This window comes from Halichoerus grypus, chromosome 12 (genome assembly GCF_964656455.1).
Source record: "Halichoerus grypus chromosome 12, mHalGry1.hap1.1, whole genome shotgun sequence".
Taxonomy (NCBI): domain Eukaryota; kingdom Metazoa; phylum Chordata; class Mammalia; order Carnivora; family Phocidae; genus Halichoerus; species Halichoerus grypus.
The window spans coordinates 16238475-16244474 of record NC_135723.1 but is presented as its reverse complement, the minus strand read 5'-3'; positions in this window follow the sequence as shown (position 1 = coordinate 16244474).

Below are 6000 nucleotides of genomic sequence, written 5' to 3'. Positions count from 1 at the left end.
AAAAAAAGAATCCAAAAAAGTTGGTACCCAATTAGAAATATATGAAGTATGATGTTATCAGTTACTACACAGATAAAAATTTCTCTCTTTCAACATATATCTTTTGAGTGACTAATATGTTATGCATTGCTGTAGGCACTTGGGATACATAATTGAACAATGTTAACTTCCTGAATGCTTTAATAAATAGGAAAAAATGGAGCCTAGAACACATACACACACACACGTTTATGCATATATGTAAAATACTAATTAGTATGTTTTAGATAAGCCTATTTCTGAAACCAATACCAAAAGATTTTAGGATTATTTAAAGTGAGATATTAAAGTTACTGTGAAAAAAACTAAATGATGGTAGGATTTGGGAGGAAAGGGGGAATTGTGCTTTGAATTTCCTTAAATGTAATAAACAAATACAATTGATCTTCAAGAATAATATACCTGGCCCGTAGGGTAGACTGTGCTATTGTTCAGAAACCTTTGCTGCTCCTCCCTATCCTATTGGCCTCATGCCAGGCCTTAGCTTTGCCTTGACTAATAAAATAAGAGTGGAAATGATTTATGTTTACTTATGAGCAGAAGTTTTGAGTCAGAACATAGTGTCCTATATTCTCTTTTCTTCTCTGCTCTGACAACCAGCAGATCTGATAGATGCTTCTTCCTCACCCTAACGTCTGAAATAAAAATGACCTATAAGACGAGCCATTGCCAACCCTTGTTTGACATGTAACATGAGCAAGAAAAAAAAAATGTTGAAAGCCATTGAAATTTTATTACGGCAACATAACCTCACCCAGTGGTTGTCCAACTTGAGCATGCATTAGAATCACGTGAAGATTCTGTTAAAAGGCGATTGTACAGGTTTTACACTGTTGGGCCCCTTAGAGTTTCTGAATTCAGTAGGTCTGGGGTGGGGACCAAGAATTTGCATTTCTAACAAGTTCCCATCAGATGCTGAGGTGCTTCAGAGCCCGCACTTTGAGAACTCACCTTTCCTGATACAGCCCGTGAGTTCATATTCCTGGATACTCTAATTACTTAATAAATATTACAGCAACAAAATGCGGACTATTTCCCAACTTCATTAATAAAGAAGTAAACTCTGTAAAATGCTCCTTTGATTTGTGGAATATGGACACACAAAATGTCGTAAGAAACCCTAAATTTGGTAGAGTGGATTCGATAACCATGGAAATGACTATCATATTAGTCAGATTCAAATAAAAGGTGCTAAAAATATACAAAGAGCAAAGGGAATTTGAGAAAGAAACAGTCACATCTGATTGTGGGAGAAAATGCCATCCTGATAGACTTAGTAGGAATTCTCTCAAAAAAGGAGGGTAGTTAAAGAGGTCATTGCATATGGAAGGACCACGGATGACCAAAATGAGAGAGGTGAGAAAGTGTGAAATGCATCTGAACGTAACACTAATAGAGTTCGCTACTGAGAGACAGATAAAGGAGAGTCTCTTTCAGAAGTCCAGTTTCTAACTTGGTCTGTAATGAAACACAGTGAAGCTTCAGTTCAGTACTGTTTTTTGTATTCATGTTTACATTGAGGTGCTTTGGGAGTTTTTGTTGCTAAAGGTGGCAAATTAATACCAAGGGTAGGCCTTATGATTGTCCAGGAAGTCCTGGAGAGACTGCTGTGAATAATAGCTATTGTCGAAGAGGAAGTGGGTGAGAGAGGCCAGCATGGAGTCTTGACCAAAGGACACTCCCCAGTACGTCAGGTTTAGCTAGGAGACATGTGGAAGTGAGGAAATGGAAATTGGTTCCATGCGCTTCAGTCCTGTGTAAAGTCTTTGCATAGAACTAGTTGGAAGAGCATTGCTCTCTGTGTTCACATGTTTTGTGGTTTCTTTTCTATGGCCCAAGGTCCCACTGCTTCTCTGTGGTATTTCTCCTCCACAGGGAGACCTCAGCAGGCAGAAAGGGAGTTGACTGGGATGTAGAATGATTTTAGTGTTGTGTGAGGGTGTCTAGGAACAAACTGTTTTCAGGGAGATCACTTAACCTCTTTGGGCCTTGGTTTCTTAATTTGTAAAATATAATTCTCTCAGGTTCCAGTATTCCATTTTTCTAATACTTTCGGCCAACAAAATTCCGGTATGTGTTAACTTGCCCAATTTCTATTATACATACCACAAATTAAGTTCATAATCTTTGAGATGCATGAAGTACGCTGCAGTATTTGAAATAAATGTATTTCTTTTAGAGTTAGGATACTCTGTAGTGCTCAATCAGAAAATAGTTTTCTAAAAGCTTCCAAAATTTTGTTTTTACTCCATTACCTATAGATGGCGTATTTTATTTTTAGATTTGAACTTTGATACTGAATAAGCATAAACTTATGAAAAAGCATGGCCTAATGTTATAGTTTCAAATAGCTGCTTATTTTGTTCAGTATGAAAACCAATTGCCATTATTATTTTAATGACATAGATACCAACATGCATTTGAAAACAAATTAAGGTTGATTCAAAGATTCTGTATAATTGAAAACATTTGTTTTAATCTTTTACAACCATTATGGGAGGGAGAAAAAATGAAAATACTTGCCAGTCTTGAAGTCTTTAAAAAATGGATTGGTTCAGAATTGTGGTTATAATTCTGTTTAATGTAAATAATTTGTGGCTATTGCAATGCCATGATCTTAAGGAACTTGCAAAGTTTTTCCTTGGATTTACATAAAACACCATTTTGATCTTAAATTTGGCTTTTGCCTCTAGTTAATTTGTCAGGTCTAAACACATGCCATTTCCTCAGCAACTGCAAACAGGCCTTTCATGTTAGGTCCAATACAACTCAAATCTACTCCTTTTACAAGTATTTTAAAGCTTGACTAGTATTGCTATTACTGTTTCATTTTGGGAGGGAAATTCATCCTAATTAGCATTTCTTTTAGAAACATTCTGTAGGTGATTCTTGGTTCATATTTAGGACACACCAGAAAAAGTGCACAATAATCATCTGGGGACTTACAAACACACTTGATTACCCGTAACTGCTGCCTGCTTCAGTAACGTCCCTTAGGTTCTTGAGAACAAAGCTAAACACCAATGTTCCATTCCATATGAAATAAAGTACTGTAAAATATTTGCCAGAATCAAAAATAACATTTTTGATGCTCTTGGAGAATTCACTTATATTTAAAGAAATCCAATTGAAAATTAGTTTGAAGATATATAATGTGTTCATGAAGCAAATAATCGTCCTCAAATTTCTTGATTTGTTGCTATTCCGACTTCAGATTTTTGTATGAGGTTCTTAAGATAGGAACATAACATTAGTTATTTTGCTTTCTCATATACAGTGCCATATGCAGACTGAAACTGAGCTCTCTCAGTCTATTAGTCAAATAATATTAGATCTAAGAGAAAAAGTCTCTTGTGTGTATGTAAGCAATGAATGTATTTTAATTGAGCACCCCAAGTTCTGAGTAGTAAATTGAAATTGTTGATTTAAGCTATTGGAGCATGCTATGTGATTAAGACAGTGAAGTGTTTTTTTGTTTGTTTGTTTTTTTAAACAAAACGAAAACAAAAGGCTGGAATTAATTCCATGTCGATCTTTTTTTGTTATTCTTATGATAAACAGGTGTCAACCAAAATTCTATAGTTGTTGATCAAGTTTCAGTTACTAATTTATAACTGAGTACTTAGATGAGTTTCTACACTTGAAAATGGATTAGGAAAATTAATTAGAAAAAGTGGTTTATTCTTTTATGTGAGTTTTCAAAACAAAATAAGAAAAATTTAACTTTAAGTTGAGTTCAACAAAGATGATGCAGATGGCCTCAAGAGCAGCCTAATCCCAGAACTTGCACATCCCTTGTGGAAACATTGGCATTTTCATTAACATTAGGAAACCACCAAATACATTAATCCTGTCCAACTCTGCTGAATGGGCTAGACTTGGCATATATCTAGCCAGAAAAGGGAGCCAGAGAAATAAGAATATACCAGGGCTGCTCAGTCTCTAACATAAATATATTAATCAACTTATGGATATACTATAACCTTCCTTTTTTAGAAGTCAACTAGATTCAGGAATATGTCATTTTCAATGCTGTATTGGTTTAGGATATATGATTTTAAGATCTTCCAATGCTGTACTAAAACTTTTTTTTTTTTTTTTTGAGAGAGAGAGAGAACGCATGCGAGTGTGCATGAGCGGGGGCGGGGGTGGGGTGGCTGGGAGGGGCAGAGGGCCAGAGAGAATTTTAAGCAGGCTCCATGCCCAGCGAGGAGCCTGCCCGCAGGCCTCGATCTCACAACCCTGATGACCCAAGCTGAAATCAAGAGTTGGATGCTTAACCCGCTGAGCCACCCAGGGTGCCCAAGTGTATTAAAACATTTCAGTAAAATCATGGACTTTTTCTTTCATTTAAAAAAAAAAACTATATAAAATTGCATGAGTTTTCTTTATAATAAATACAACAATGAGTCACAAATTTGAAGCATTTAAATAGGCATTCTGGTTCCTTTTTTAACTTTCACATTAAACTTTTCAGTCATATTCACTCCAAATATATTTATGTTTTTAATACCAGTAATAATTAGACAAATCAAAACTTTGATTTTGATTCAGCTATTATCTGTAACTATTATTTATAATTAACTTTATATGTCATTCTTTTTATACCTTCTATATGCCTGAACTTTAAGCATTTTCTGTTTTAAATAATTTTGTTCACATATAATAATGTAACTTGTTTTTGATACTGACTTAGGTGACTTAGGTGATTACAATATAATCAACAGAACAGAATATTTTAAGGCTTATCAATGTACTCAACTATTTTAAATCTAATTCATCTCTATTTATTGCCAGTCTTTTAGCATCGTTAATTATGGTTTTGCATGTACTGCTTTTCTCAAATCAAATAATTTAAGAAGATAAATGAAGAAAAAGACTGGACAAAGAAATTTGAAGCTGAATTATAAATATAAAGCACGGTAGAGTAATTAAACTCTTGAGAAGCACTACTGATACAAGAAATTTTGTGTCATAACTTGTAGTCAAGGTTATAACTTTTAGTCAAGGTTATTTTTATTCTTATGAGAACCAAACACAGAGCTTTGCATATACCTTTTTTTAATGGTCAGAGATGGCATATAATTTATCTTTCCCTTCCTCAAGAAATAAGCAATACAGTGTTTTCTGTGTATTAGCTGCCCAATAAAGAAATGACTGTTGAGCGAATAAAGATAGATGATGTAATATTTAATCAATATTTGAGTTTCCTTTTAATCAATTCAGTGATTAAAAATGGACAGAACTCTGAAATTGATACTTAATGCATGTTTCTTTCTTTCTTTCTTTTTTTAATCCTTGTAGTCACCTAATCATCCATGTTGATTGGGGATATAGTTTCTGAAAATTTTAATCTAAACTATCTACTTTAGTTAGTAATTTTACAAAACTTTTACAACAGTGAAGTTGACTACTTTGAGTTTACATTCTCTGCCATTGTGGGGGTGAAATAGAGATGAATAATTTGCACTGTTTAATCTGTTCCTAAGTACTCAAGTATTGATGTTTTAAATGAAACTACACAATATATAAATATATACTTGTAAAAATTTTTTTAGTAATATATAAATAGAGAGTAAAAGGTTATGTTCTTTTCATGCATCTTAACCCATTCGACTTCATTAGGTAGCCTACTATCAAGGGTTTCAGATATTTCTTTTTGACCACTTTTTCATATGTATATAAACAACATTTTTACGTTTTCTCATTAATTATATTTCAGCATTGATATTTAATATAGATAATAATGTAACATTTAATCATTATTGAGATTATATCTATAGAATTCCTTCTTTTATTTGATGGTGTTTCTTATCAGGTCTTTCTATAGCAGACTAATCCAATAGTTGGTCTTGTAATCTTAAAGTTAAAAAAGAAAAGGTTCCCTTTGAACCTTTGCAGGAATAAGTTCCACATCAGTAAGTATTACAAAACAATAAGCAAATGTAATAATATTAGTAG